The sequence below is a fragment of the Lytechinus pictus genome, chromosome 5, assembly GCF_037042905.1.
Source record: "Lytechinus pictus isolate F3 Inbred chromosome 5, Lp3.0, whole genome shotgun sequence".
Taxonomy (NCBI): Eukaryota; Metazoa; Echinodermata; class Echinoidea; order Temnopleuroida; family Toxopneustidae; genus Lytechinus; species Lytechinus pictus.
Genome location: NC_087249.1, coordinates 36,932,813 through 36,949,212, shown reverse-complemented (window position 1 = coordinate 36,949,212; position 16,400 = coordinate 36,932,813).

Here is a 16,400-nt window from a genome sequence, read left to right as displayed (position 1 = left end):
GTTTTAGATATTTCTAATTGATATGTCATGCGGTCTCATGCCACCCCCCTCCCACCTCTAGAACATTAATCAATAGAAGAAATTGTACACACATGTGAAAAACAAAACAATACAAGAAATTATAGTCTGTTCAAGATGAAAGAATGAAAAATAAACGTTGAAAACACGCAATTAGCCGTCAAACAAATAACATTAACGTTACATCTCGCTCCCGGGATCTCGCTTTTCTTTCACAAAATCATGCACGCACGTGTCACCCTGGGGCCTGTTGCACGACGAGATGGTGAATTATCGGATGGTCTAATACCACTTGGTCTACTCAGCAGTTCCTCTAACTTCACAGTCTAAACTCATTTCGTCTACAACCAGTTAGGCTAACATCCAATTCGTCCAATTCCCACTTGGTGTAATATCCAATTCGTCTAATATCCAATTCATCTAATTTCCATTTAGGCTAATAACCAGTTGGCCTAATTCTCACTTGGTCTAATATCCAATTTGTCTAATTCCCACTTGGTCTAATAGCCAAATGGTCTAGTGACCACTTAGTCTAATATCCATTTGGTCTAATGACCACTTGGTCTAATAGCCAAATGGTCTAATGACCACTTGGTCTAATCGCCAATTGGTCTGATGCCCAGTTGGGCTCATTGTCACTTGGTCTAATGTCCATTTATTCTAAAATAACATAATTCATTAGTATTTGATCTAGAATTAACAAATATGGTACGTAATGGATACAATATCATGCATCAGTTAATACATGTCGCCAGGATCTGGAGGGGTAAAGCTGGGGTAGTCGATAGCACGATAGTCAGTCAGACACTGTTATATTTTGTTGTATATTAAAACAACATTCATTGAATGACATTTTGTGGTGTTTTTTTTAGTGTAGCCTCTTTTACTACAATACAAGTAGGCCTACTGGTATATGATTAAAAATAATAATAGGCCTACATGTATATAAAAAAAAATGACAATACAAGTAATTCACTGCAACAACTTAGAAAACATGAGAAATTGGGAATAAGTTTAAATAATAATCAGGGAATTTTTAAACTTCATCAGAGAAAAATCAGGGATTTCTGTTTTCTTGAAAAACTGGGAACCCCGATTGGGTTAAGCAAGCCATTTATTATCTACAGTAGATCGTATAGGCCTACATAGATGTGGATTTAAAAAATAAATCTTACTTTTTTCACCTCTATGAGTATGATCGTTCATCAGCGTTATTTTACAGAAAATAGTAAATTTTATTGTTTTTCACCAAAACCTTCAAAAGTCCCCTTAAATAGACAAAATATCCCCCAATATTTTTTTCTTCCCCAAAGGCTTTTGAAAATCCCCAAATTTTCAAAATTTGAGGTTGGAAATATTCCGTACGTCACTCTAACTGTACTCCAATATCAAGGGGCGTGCGTGTGAAGATTTGAAACCGGCGCGTGGCTCAAACTTAACAAATTTCACCAGAAATTTGAAAACAAGTCACCAAACTTTACAAATTAGACCAAGTGGCATGTAGACGAAATGAATGTTAGACTATCTGGAAATTAGACCAAGTGGAAATTAGCCGAAGTGGAAATTAGACCAAGTGGAAATTAGCCGAAATGGAAATTAGACCAACTGCACATTAGACCAACTGCACACTAGACCAACTGAAAAATGAACCAAGTGAGGATTAGCCGAACTGGGCATTAGACCAATTGGCTATTAGACCAAGTGGTCAATAGACCAATTGGCTATTAGACCAAGTGGTCATTAGACCAATTGGCTATTAGACCAAGTGGTCATTAGACTGATTGGCTATTAGACCAAAAGAGAATTGGACTAAGTGGGTTTAGCCCGAATGTTGTTAGCCCATCTGATGATTAGACCAAGTGATGTTAGACTAACCGTCAGTAAACCGACGAGATGAGCGATCTGTACGAACGTCCTTGGATCATTCTTCTGAGATAGGAAGATTGGCGACAAATCAGCGCTTTCCGTTTCACAAAGGCAATTCTGTCTTCCAAGTCTGCGACATCGTTTGATAACGATAGTATCGGAAAAATATTTAGTCTTCATCGCCACCTGAACCTTTTATTTCGAAATGACGACTTTTCATAAAATCATATATTTCAATAAATGGAGATCAAATAATGTTTTATTTATTACTGAATGTAGAATTGATGTATGGAGCTTACTTTATGAGGTAAAAAGAGAAAAAAAATATAAAGATTCACAAACCTAACTGGATAGAATAAAATTTTTCATTATTTCCCTTATTTAGAACACGGTGTCCAGTCCTTTTAGAGACACCTTTCATTGACATTTCAATGAAAGAGACCCTTGTCCAACATAAAAATTGAAGTAATTAAGTAATTTCGACATTGTATTAGTTCAATAACTTAATTTTTTATAGAATACTTATATTTTATAATGATAATTTTGCAAATTATGCGTTAAATGTTATTTGTTGAGGTAAAAACGGGGTTTGAATGGAGTAAACAAAATCAACGTGTCTGATTGTACAAGACTAAAAAGGAAAATATGAGAGGCCGCATGTGAAAAGTCTAATTTATTTATTTGTCAGATATAACACAATAAATACAAATGTGAGTGCTTAGAGTATAAACATACGTTTGCATGACAAGTAACAGAAGACAAGCAAAATATGAAAATCGCTGCAAACATGTCCAAGTGGGTAAACTAGTGTTTTGCAATAGAAAAATGTGTAAAATCAATCTGCAATGGAAAAAATACTATTAAAAGAAACAATGCTAAAAATGACAACGATCATAAACGTTGGTCATATTTAAATGATAACTTTATGGAAGTTTATTAAGAATGTAAAAAATATATACAGTATGTTTAACATTTTAAAGTTGAGGAGTCAAGACTATTTGCTTTAACATGACATAGGGGCCGATAACGGACTTTCTATAATCTTATCTTCTATAGGTACAATGAATATCTTCCTTTGTAATGACTGTGATGGGTTCGTAAGCTATAGGCCTCATCTATATCTTAAATTCAATTAGCTATTTTATTACTGCAGATTTTTTTTTCATTCATCATCTCAAGTTAGCACAAATCCAACAATTAATTTTCATTGATTAAAATTAATCTCAGCAAAAAGAAATAATTATAATGAAAATGAAATAAAATTAATAATTTTTTTTTATTCATCACTTTATTCAATATTCAAAATCAAACAAAGGAACATAGGTGAATACATAATAAAAAGGAAATTAGCCCAGGTCATGAACTAATAAATTACATGCAGGGCAACATATGTAAATTACAGAGAAAATGAATCACAATATAAACAACAATTTAAAAATTAAAAAAAATCACACCATAATATAGAAGATCAAGTTTTGAGCAGAAAAAAATATATATCTCATAAGTTGTGTATAATGCTACATAATAGATAACCTTTAAATTTAATTGTAATTTGTAGTTTGGGTACAATTATAAAGTTCAATGTAGAATGTCAAGACATTGCATTAGGAATAAAAAGTGAGAGAGACAGAGATAAGAAAAGAATATATAAAGGAAACCAAAACAAAAGATTAGCATGTTTAGTAACTTAGTTTTGTATCCTGTTTTTTTTTTTTGCTGAACATTATAAACATGTTTTTTACCATACATAATCTATTTTTTTAAAATTTGTTTTCATGTTGATTATCTAACGAGAAAGCATGAGGGGTCAGAGAGATTGCCGCTCATTTCGATATTTCTAGTTTAATTGAAAAAAACAACAACTGGAAAATGGGTGGGGAAAGACGGAGGGAGAATAAAAGAAAACATACTAAAGAATTATTTGGGCCTATTGCCCGGAGAAGTTAAAATTATTTCCGCTTTTGGTCATCTTTCCCTGCAAGATGACCTGAAATTGATGACAACTAGCCCCCATATATAACAAATAACTTCGCCCCATCCCAGAGAAAATGCATCAGACTGCAATCGAATGGAACGACCCACGGCGACGGGCGGTGTGCAAAGAAGATCATGCCTACGTAGGACATGTCTGGAGGTGTCTTTCCAAGGACCATTCTTCGTATCGCCCAAATTGGCTTTGTGAAACAGTTGAGCGATATCTCGTTCTTACGTAGAACGGTTCTACGAAAGACCCTTTCATGCAACAGGCCCCTGCTCTAGCCCTCCTTACATCCAACACTTACTTAGTTGTGAGTAACTTGTGACATGACAGCAGATCAGAATGACATGAGAAATAGAGAATGAACTTTAATTAGCGGGAAAATTATGTGGAACAATTCATTTTAAAATCAAAATTTCTTGAAAACAATCGGAATACGGTATCATGTAAAAATGAAAGGCTACGTCGCACCGCAGACAATTCAGTTCCAAACATAGCATGCATGTCTGGCTCAGCTCAGCTAGCTGCGCCGGCGCGTTGGCAAAGCTAGCGTGGCTGGCTAGCCGGCTGGAAGTGGAAATGCGCCAGTGTCTATGTATGGATGTTATCCGGTCATCAATGATAAGATCGTAGTTGCCAAAATGATTCATAAACATCCTATACTTTAGAGGATTGATGAATGATGCAACAATTATTTCAGATGATTTTCCCCCACTTTCTATGATTTTTTTTTTGGGCCTGTGTCGCTCGCATTTTGCGCGTGACGCATGAAGAGCTTGTGGAATTTACGTGTGTCGCATGCGACGGCGTGGGTTCTACACTGGTGAGAATGTTGGTGCCCACATTTAATCAAGTAGACTCTAATAATAAGAATTGACACAGTTATAAAATTACAGGAGCTGAATCAAGGTTGTGAAATTTATTAGCGCCACCATCGAGCATTCTTTTATTTCCTTAGAAGTCTAGAAGAGGCATGCGAAGTCACTCCCAGGCCGAGGTAAGCGAGATTGCTCTTTTTTAAAATCTTTTATTTATAAATTTAAAACTAAAATTACGATTGTATAAAGTATGGCTACTAACCGGAAAGAGTGAGTACCGAGAATGAGTTTTGGCAAATATTACTTCTGCAATGAAGCGATGACGATGTTTGCCGACTACTTAGATCCACCCATGGATTCATTTGGTACCGCATGCTAAGGAATATATATATGCACCCGACGGCGACACATGCAAATCTTTCATGGGATTTTGCCCAAATAAAACATTAGAACACTAAATTCAATTCAGTTCGGTTTATTAGATATAAAACAGAATACAATGCTGTAGTCCGAAGACTACACATTGTGCTATGACACTTAATTCCGAACCATATGGATCCCTTTGGTGACTTGTTTTGCAGTTTCTTCCCAAAAATTGTATTTTTTTCTTGATCTTCACGTAGATGCCCTTAGATCAGCGACAATATCAATTTTTGGCCTTAAGAGGGCGCGCGATATTATCTATAAGCCGGTTTGTTTACGGTTGAAGCTTTTACTGCTAGCTGCATTCTAGGGGCTCAGCGTTATTTTCCTCTTTCTTGTTTTTTTCCCGCTGTTATAGCGCCATCAGCGATGATATAAAGACTCGCCTTGAAATGGAGTAAAATTGTGTCGCATTCATTCGTTAGTTTGTTTCTTATCTTTTTGTTTTGCACTTTCTTCTTCTTCCTCATCTATGGTCAAAGGTCAACACCTTTTATTGATATCTATTCTATAAGCTGGACATTTCAAATATTTTGATAAAGTAATTAAATTAACAGGATAGTAATCTAAATGCAATCGAGCTGCCGGAGCTGAAAATTCTGATACTCTTTGACTTCAAAATAAAATATTCTGAGCACTTTTTATAATCATGATGAGGATACATAAATACGAAATAAGCTAACACAAAAAAGACATGTTATATGGGGATTGTTAAATAAGAATTCATGAGTGGGATAGTTAACTATCTATTCTATTCTTTTTCATTTTCTATTATTGTTGGTGTGTTGTGTTTATTTTTCTTGAAGCGCCATGCGGACCGAAAGGTGTACCTGTGCGCTATATAAGTAGTCACCATTATTGTTAACTAACGGATCAAAATGCGAGCGTGAAACGTGAGCTTATTTTTTTCAGTCTTAACTATACTTTTAAGTCATATTTTAAAAGTAAATCTCATGATTCAAAATAATAAATGCTTGTCGCAAAGGCAGAAATAGTGGGACCAAAACAGTTATTTTCATTATTCCGAACTGCACTCTGGACATTGTATAAGCACCTTTTGTATAACAATAAAAAAAGTAGGCCCTATCTACCTTAAAAATTATGCGAGCACTGAACTTTTGGACATTTAAACCTCTACAAATGGACATATTCTAAGCACTTTTGAAAATCATGAACAGCATCTTTAATGTCACTTACAAAAATGATGCCAGTGCAAAGCTCACGCTTATAATTTTTGATATTTCAATCTAAGAACTTGACACTACATAGGCGGATCCAGGGGGGGGGCAAGGGGCCGGCCCCCCCCCCCATTGGCGGAGGAAAAAAAAAGAAAGTAAGAAAAAAAAGGGAAAAGAGAGGAGAAAAAAGAAGAGGAGGAAGACGAGTGAAAAAAAAATATTAAAATGAGGGAAGACTTGGAAATAACAAGAATCTTTCATGTCATTATATAAAATTTTTGCTCGCGCTTTGCATTCGCGTTGCCTGTTAGGTGATTTACAAAACTTGTTCAATATGAAGCTTAAATATCAAGTTTGGAAGTCAATATACAAGCATATTTAACCTCGGAATTTGAACTTTCATTATTTTGTGTGATTTATACCTTGGTCACATTTGCTCTACGGCGAGTCGAAAACAGTTGTTTTAACATTTTTTGTACCAGCTACAAATAGCTAGTTTGAAATAATATGAATAAAACAGTTGTTTTTTAATCGCCGTACGGCCGCCATAGAGCAAATATGACCGAGGTATTACAAATTGATATTTATAAAGTGCTCTGTGAAAATGTCAGTTTTATGGTATGAATATTAACATTTTCTGCTCGCACTGCGCGCTCGCAAATTTTGATTTATCAGGTACTTATTATTTCGTATATTCCATAAAGTTTTCAAAATATCCCTTTTCAGGTCTAATTGTCAAAACGTATCAGCTAACGCTGCATGCTCGCATTTTGATTGGCGAGGTATGTATGTGTCAATATTGATTACACAACTACTTAAAATCCCCTTTTCATGACAGTTTATAAAAAATTTCAGCTCGTGATTTGCACTCGCATTAATTCCGTGCCCTCATTATGCATTAATAAATAAGATATCAATTTGATAATTAAATTGTCCCTTTTGTTTCCTCTCGTGCTTAGCAAGAGGAATAGAAAGATAGTCATCATTTTCATATGAAGACATGTCCTAAGGATGTCCTGGTCAAAACTCAAAATAATAATGAAAAATATCAGCTCTTTATTAAGTGCGATCCATATCCACCTCACAATTTTCCTACAAAGTGCTTGAAATATAGAGAGCTGAAATTGACCTTTTTTAGATCGAAATATCAAATTTTGTATGCGCGAAATCGCTTTGATTTTCATGATAAAAGATGTATTTAGAATGCCTAGATTCAAGGATTAAATCTGAAACACAAGCGTGCATCTGCTCGCGCTTTGTGCCTGCATTATTAATGTAGGAAGATCCCCTATTCTACTTCGAAAGCCTAATTGTTCGGAATCATGTATAGTCGATTTGACAGCCCCTTAGGCTCAATAAACCAACCTAGAAATGTTCTTTCCGATGAAGTTTTTTTCTTGATTCGTGTTCCTATGGGGTCCTAGAACAAATTCAGATTGGTTGCCCAAAGTTGCCGTTTGGGCAATTTTGCTAATTTGCATAAATCCAAAATGGCCGCCAGATGCCATCTTGAAAACCTAACTTTTGAACCCCTTGCCCCAAAATTATGAGTAATGACTCTTTTCAGGGGCTTAGGGGTGTGTAGAACCGATTTCTATCATCATTTTTGCAATATAAGGCCATCATCAGGTCAAATCCAAGATGGCCGCCAGATGCCATCTTGAAAAATTGACTATTGATCCCCTTGCCCCAGAATGACGAGTAATACCTCTGTTTATGGGTTTTGGGATGTGTAGAATCTCTTTCTGCTATCTATTTTGCAATATAATGTCATCTTCAGGTCAAATCCAATATGGCCGCCAGATGATGCCATTTTGAAAAATTAAGTTATGATTCCTTTGTCCCAGAATCATGAATAATACCTCTTTTCGTGAGTTATTTGGAATGTTGATTCCATTCTTGGTAATAATTTTGCAATATTGGATCATCTTCAGATCAAAACCAACATGTTCAAGATGGCCGCTAAACGCAATATTAAAAAAATACTTCCCGAGACTATTGAACCGTAAAGAAGTACTCTCCCTTAAAGTGCACACGCTTTCCTGAAGAGGTTGCTATTATGTGTAAGAGCTCATTAAAGAGGATTTCAGTAAAAATGGTTCATTTCTTTTAATCACTCCATCGTTAGTTCGAAGTTAAGTCATGTCTAAGATGGTCAGAAGGTTGATAGATTTCGTCATTAAAGGACAAGTCCACCCCAACAAAAAGTTGATTTGAATAAAAAGATAAAAATCCAACAAGCAAAACACTGAAAATTTCATCAAAATCGGATGTAAAATAAGAAAGTTATGACATTTTAAAGTTTCGCTTAATTTCACAAAACAGTAATATGCACATCCTGGCTGGTATGCAAATGAGGAGACTGATGATGTCATCCACTCACTATTTCTTTTGTATTTTATTATTTGAAATATGAAATATTCTCATTTTCTCCTAATTGTCGAGTGATACAACGATTGATTCCTCCCTGAACATGTGGAATTAGCATTGTTTAATACTATATGGTTCAGTCAATATGGTCTTTATTGTCAAATCTATAAAAAATGAAATATTGTATAATTCAAACAATAAAAAACAAAAGAAATAGTGAGTGAGTGACATCATCGACTCTCTCATTTGGATGTAACTGGCTCGTTCATATAACTATTTTGTTAAAAATAAGCGAAACTTTGAAATGTCATAACTTTCTTATTTTACATCCGATTTTGATGAAATTTTCAGCACTATGCTAGTTTAATTTTTCTCTATTTATTCAAGTCAGCATTTTCCTGGGGTGGACTTGACCTTTAAAGGAGAATCATTACGTCAAACCCCCATTTGCAGAAATACCGCAGCTCAGATTGCAAACTGCGGTATTAGACCCCATTTCGCATTTGAAATCTAAAAAATCATTTCCAAGCCCTGGGGGTCGTTTCATAAAGCTGTTCGTAAGTTAAGAGCGACTTTAACAACGACTGGTGATCATCGCCAATCATATGGTTTGTACCATTTACCGCAAGACAGGATCACCAGTCGCTCTTAACTTACGAACAGCTTTATGAAACAAACGCCTGATCAACCCCACTTGGCCAGGTAATCCCCACAGGCCAGATTATGAGCGTTGAGCCAAGGACGAAATGATAAACAACAGCTGTGCTATTACGTAAGACTTCTCTGCCTGTAGAAGGACATTCGGAATGAAATTATTGTATTCAATATTTAATCACGTTTTCAAAGTTATATTGTATTCAGAAATTCAATGTTAGTCCAATTTCAATTTCGAACGAAGAAAATCAACCTCGAAATAAGGAAAGTAAGTGAATAAAAAATGGCGGCATGTTTTCCCGGACCTCGCTCGGGTTGTTGTGTTATCTTCGGACCGAGGTCAAGAAACAGGTGTTTTGATACTTACATTGCATGCCTGGGGCAGTAGGCTTTGTCGTACTTGGAGAAGAGAATTCATTGAGAAAAACTGGGGTATAGTGTTCTCAAATGGAGGTTTTTCGTCATGGAAACCCTTGAAACCAGCTGAATCCATATCAAAGAGAAAAATCAAAGAAACATATTGTTGAAAGTTTGAGGAAGATTGAATGAATAATAAGAAAGTTATGAGCATTTGAATATTGAGATCACTAAGGCCATGTAGATCCTCCCATTGGCAATGCGACCAAGATCTGTGATGTCACACACGTACAACTCCCTCATTACTTTAGTACTTATTTAACTTATATTCTCACTTTTAAAGAGTCTATCACAAGGTGAGGTGTTCTCTTTATGAGAGGACAAGTACAGAGGTTTCACAACATTATATCATTGATGAATCGTTTGTCATATGATTAGAATGAGCAAAAAGAGATGTTTTGGGGTATATTTTCAGTGTCCTAAAGGGGAGAGTTGTTCATCTGTGACATCATAGATCTTGGTCGCATTGCCAATGGGAGGATCTCCATAGCATTAGTGATTTCGACATTCAAATGCTCATAACTCTTCTATTGCTAGTCCTATTTTACTCAAACTTTTGTTGATCTTATTCTTTGATTTTTCTGCTTTCACAAAAGCTAACTTGCTCCAAGAGTTTCATTCTCCTTTAAGCGCTCACACTTTAGATTGAAACAATTCAAGGTTCGGGCTATGATCTATTTCGGGAGTCCATATCATTTTTTTACGTCCAACTATACTTTTCTAGTAAAAGGACTTTGAAGTGTTATTTGAATTAAAAAGTGATTTTTCAGATAATTAGTTAACTTATTACCTTCCTTTATAATCATCGGACTTTTCGTCCTGACAAGAGCCATTGACTTGGTCAGCAGGAGTGCACTATTTAGTCTCCTGCAGAAGATAGGCTCCCCCAAGACTGTTCCATGGTCGTATCATTCCATGACAACAGTAATTTGCTACAACGCTGGAACATCTGGTAACTTCACTTGGTTCCTGTGAGCAGTGGCGTGAAGCAAGGCTGGCCCTGACACTCTTTGGGATCTTCTTCTCCATGCTTCACCAGTATGCATTTGGCGAATGCACAGAAAGCTTCTATATCCGTACCAGAGACCGACTACGTGCCAAAACAATGGTCAGGATGGTTCTCATTCGTAAGATGTTGTACGGAAACGATGTCGCCCTTGCCTCTCAAGAAGCGGGAGTACAAGAAATAGTCATACAGCCGCCTGTCCTGTGCATGTAAGGAGTTTGGATCACCCATCAGCCTGTGAGACAGAAATCCTGATCGACTCAAGACACTGACTGTCCTCCAGATATCTCTATCAACAGCATGCACTCGTCTGGTTGTGGAGGACTCTTCGCCTACCTTGGATCAACTATCTGTCTCTAGCTTCTTTTCCCTGGACAATGAGATAAGCACCAGAATAGGAAAATCCACCACAGTCATGGCAAAGCTCCTGTACGGAAGTAAGTCCCGGAAAACGTACACCGACCAAAAAAAGAGGCTAAACACCTTTCATGTCAGCTGCCTCGGACGTATCATGCACATTGAATGGCAGGACAAAGTAAAAAAATACAGAGGCCTTAAGCATACGTGCTGGCATCCTCACTTTATTCTCGCTCTCTAGTCAAAGGCGCCTCAAGTGGTTGGGGCATGTTCGCCGCATGAAACATTGGCGAATCCCAGAAGCGATTCGCCCAGGTAAGGTGAGCTGTGTGATTGGTCTCATCCCAGCTACACCTGCAAACGTGACATAAAACTTGCCGGCATAGACACTAACACTTATGAAGATGTAGATGATAGTTACCATTCTATGAAGAACTACTAAGTACAGGGGTCAAGACGTCAGGAAATAATCGGAATGCTAAATTGGCAGACCAAAGACCTAGGAGGAAGGCTAGGACAGCATCTCCATCTAAACCTGTCTCAGCGTCATTCTCCTTCATCTGCACAAATTTGCTCTAGAGACTGCCACTTACAGCCACTCTCGAAAATGTAAGACCTAGCACTACACCATCGTCTTTTAAGACGAACTGATACCTACCAATCATCTGACACATTGATTTCGGAAAAATGTGGAGAAAACACTTTCAAATTCAAATAAGACTCTAAAAGCCTCTTCAGTACAAAAGTATGGATGGACATTAAACAACTAAAAATATACGTGAAATGGATCATAGCCCAAACCTAAAGAGGGTTCATTCTAAGGTGAGCAGTTAATGCCGAAATCTGACATTTCAGATGTGACTCCACCTTGACCTAAGACTTGGGAATTAACAAAACAAATGAGTATTCTTACTGATATCCCTTTACATTAGCTCTTACATGTAAAAGCCTCGGAATGTAATATTTCAAGATGGCGTTTGGCGGCCATCTTGGATTTGATCTGAAAATTTTCCTTTATGCAAAATCACAGCATAAATTGAATCAACGTACCAAATGACTCACGAACAGAGTTATTATTCATGATTCTGTGGCAAAGGGTTCAAAAGTTAATATTTCAAGATGGTGTCATCTGGCGGCCATCTTGGATTTGACCTGAAGACGACATTATATTGCAAAATAGATAGCAGAAATAGATTCTACACACCCCAAAACCCCGAAATAAATGTATTACTCATAATTCTGGGGCAAAGGGTTCAAATTTATTTTTTCAAGATGGCATCTGATGGCGGCCATCTTGGATTTGACATGAAGATTACCTTATATTACAAAAATAATAACAGAAATGGATTCTACACAACCCTAAACCCCTAAAAGGAGTTATTATTCATCATTTTGGGGCAAGTGGTTCAAAACTTAGATTTTTAAGACGGCATGTGGCGGCCATTTTGGATTTATGCAAATTAGCAAAATTGCCCTAACGGCAACTTTGGGCAACCAAGCTGAATTTGTTCTAGGACCCCATAGGAACATGAATCAAGAAAAAAACTTCATCGGAAAGGAGAACATTTCGAAGTTCGGAAAATGTCAAATCGACTAGTATGGGTTGCACACCTGCTACCGATCAAAACGCCACAAATTCAAAGCAACAAAAGGTTGCCATTCATATGCAAATGAGCACAACAGTATATAAGCACAGCAAGCACGCTCATTCACCAGTGCACTTCTGTGTGCCAATCTACGCCAGGCTACATGATGATTGACCTCTCTCGGGAACTCTCTGATTTACTTAACGGGCCCTGCCCTTCGCTAGATCCGGAGCCATCCGCCTCCCAACCACTGGCTGGTGGCCAAGCAGCTAAGGACGGGAAGAAGAAGCCGGGCAAGTAAGCCCGTGTACTATAACCAGACCGCCCCCGGACGCTGCAACTATAGGTGCCCGGGAGGCGAAGATAGACATCGGCAATACGTCCAGCATGTTGGAGCTAGCCAACGCTGTATCGACTTTGCAGTCGACTGTTCTGTCCCTCCTCCCAACCACCTCTGCAGCCACCAACCAGCAGGGAGATGATGTGGACGACGACATCGAGTGGCTTGTCTCTCAGCAGCCCTCCACTCAGGACCAAGCTGGCCCAGGTGTATTGGGAGAGTACTCGGAGCTGGTGGAGAAGGCAGACGAGGTGGTCAGCGCTTCTGTGTCAGAGAAGCTGGCCGAGGTGGTTAACAAGTTGATGTCCACCGGCTTGAAGGAGGACACTCTAAAGGGGAAGTTGGAGGCTTTCCCCCGGCCTGAGAATTGCAAGGACCTAACCGCCCCCAGAGTCAACCCTGAGATTTGGTCTATTTTAAAGAGTGGAACTCGAATTTTCGACCACAAACTCAAAAAGACCCAGTCACTCTTACTCAAGGCGATAACTCCGCTTGCCCGTGCTGCGGATGGCCTTCTCGACCCAAATAAGGCCCCCTCCATCGATCCACAGCTTACTAGCAAGCTGCTACTGGACAGCATTGCCCTTTTAGGGGCGGCAAGCTTCGACCCGAGCTCGAGGCGTCGTGAGCTCATCAAGCCGGAGCTTGATACGGCTTTTCGCCCCACTATGCACGGATAAGGTGGGTTCCTCAACCTCTAGCCTGTTGTTCGGGGACAATCTCCCCCGGAGATGCAAGGAATTAAAGGAAACACATCGGCTGGGCATTGGTGTACAGGCCCTCCATCAAAACCGCGGGAGGTTTACACGCCCCACTCGACAGGCTACCAGACCCTATCAGGTAGATGATTACCATAACTCACGCCGCCGTTCGATGACGGGCAACTATTCAAGGCTTCCCCCAAACTTTGTACCGAGGAGACACCGGGCTCCGCCTTTCCACCCGGACCAGCGTGGCCGTCAAACCAAGAAACAAGCCGATTAGATCACTCGGCGTCGATAAGTGATCATTCAGACCCACCATTGCCCATTGTTTCGGGTAGATTGTCTCGGTTCATCCCCCATTGGAAGCGGATTACTTCAGACCCATGGGTCTTGAACACGGTTCAACATTATTTTATAGAATTCGACTTTTGGCCTTATCAGACTACTGTTCCATCACAAATCAGTTTCAGCGAACCTGAAATGATATTAATTGACGCAGAAATTCAAAATCTGCTTAAAAAGGAGGCTATTGTGTCCTGTATTCATGTGAAGGGTGAATTCATTTTCAACATATTTCTCACACCCCCCCCCCCAAAAAGGCTCTTTTCGGCCGGTAATCAACCTCAAACACCTGAACCAATTTGTTTCGCATCACCATTTTACAATGGAGACATTTGATTCTGCCTTACATTTAATTGAACCGAATTGTTATTTTGCATCTATTGACCTCAAAGACGCATATCTCTCAGTGCCTATTGCACGAGAACATCGCAAGTATCTCCGCTTCCAATGGAGGGGTGAACTTTTCGAGTTTTGTGTTCTCCCATTTGGGTTATCGAGTGCACCGTGAGTCTTTACAAAAATTTCTTAAATCAATGATTGCTTTTCTTCGGAATTTAGGATATGGGCAATTCCATAGGTTGGTGGACATGAAGCTTCAAATCCAATATATAGACCATCTGAACTGTATGTTTTAATTGTGTTTGCCTTACTTATACTTATTGCTGGTTCTTTAATTGATGTTGAGGGCTTGAGGCAAGAAATGGAATGCATTTGTTTTACATTTGTTGATTTACACAGCCCAAGCCAGATCTCGTACAGTTTAGTGAATACATTACCAATATACTAACCGATAAGAGAGGAGGAAACTTAAATTCAGAATGCTACCTTTAAACGTAAACTGGTGTCTGAAATCCTACTCATATTATTACAGAAACAGAAACATGAATATTACACACATTATTGAAATTTTATTGACATTTATGTTGACCATACATGGACAAAATCTAACGTGAGTAACCACTTTATCTGCACCCCAAGTAAAAACCATGTGTTCTTTATTTTTTTAATTATATACAAAGTTTGTCTCCCTAATATACTTTTCTTTTAAATGGATATCATCAACTTTCATTAAAGCCTTGTATGAGGACAATTTTCACTTATGTCGACTTTTCATTTTATGCATGTCCAAATCAGGTAACATGAGTAACCGACACATTTCAAAGATTTGCCAGGAGCATAATAAAATTTCCCAAGTTTTGTTTTATACAAAGGATAGTCAGACTGCGTACTTTGTTGTGATAAAGAGATGTATAGTTCCTATCAATAATAATGGAGTTACAGCTCCAAGTATGAGTCAAGGTGTCTCCAAATGTAACGTGGGTAACCGTGGAATAGCCCTGTAGTGAAAGTAGGCCTGGGTCAAATCGTTAACAAAATATCGCGCTCCTGCTCAAAAAAAAAAATTGCTAAAATTTCACATTTTACATCTTTAAATCCATGAAATGGCCATCTATTTTCCATAATTCCTTGAAATTATTTTGATTTAGTTGAAAACTATCACAAAAATGAAGAATATTCACCTCTTTCCCGACTCTGATTTGAATTTAAACTCGGTAAATATTGTAGTCCCACATGGCAACACCAAGGAAGTCTACATGTGGGACTACAATATTTACCGAGTGTAAGTTCAAATCAGAGTCGGGAAAGAGGTAAATATTCTTCATTTTTGTGATAGTTTTCAACTAAATCAAAATAATTTCAAGGAATTATGGAAAATAGATGGCCATTTTCATGGATTTAAAGATGTAAAATGTGAAATTTTAGCAATTTTTTTTTAGGAGCGCAATTTTTTGTTATCCTTATTTTTTTTAGGAGCGCGGTAGGAGCGCCGGCGCGCTCCTCAAAAATGAAGATCTGAGTATACTGAGATAAATGAAGCTTTGGAAGCTCATGGTTGATTAGGTCTTCCATTTACTTGATCATTATACCCCCATATAAGTAGTTTAGACCCACTCACACATATTGCGAGGTTAGTATATGCTATACGAACCTCGCACCACGTACATGTTTATGCAATGGACTTTAGAGTTGTCGGTTAACATCGCTTCATAACACAAATAATGTTAGCCAAAACTCGTTCCGCTACTCACCAGGGGCGGTATTCTGAAAACGTTCTTATCTTAATTTTGTTCTTATCTACGTCACGTTCTCAAATTGGTATTCTGAAAACGTTCTTATCTTTTGTTCTTATCTTTTTCTTATCTTGCTTTCCATCGATGCTGAGCGCGTAAATTTATCATTCGCGCATATGATACAAAAGCGCGCTAAAAGATAAGAACAAAATAAAGATAAGTGGTATTCTGAAAACGTTCTTATCTTTTTTCTTTCTTATCTCTTTACGAT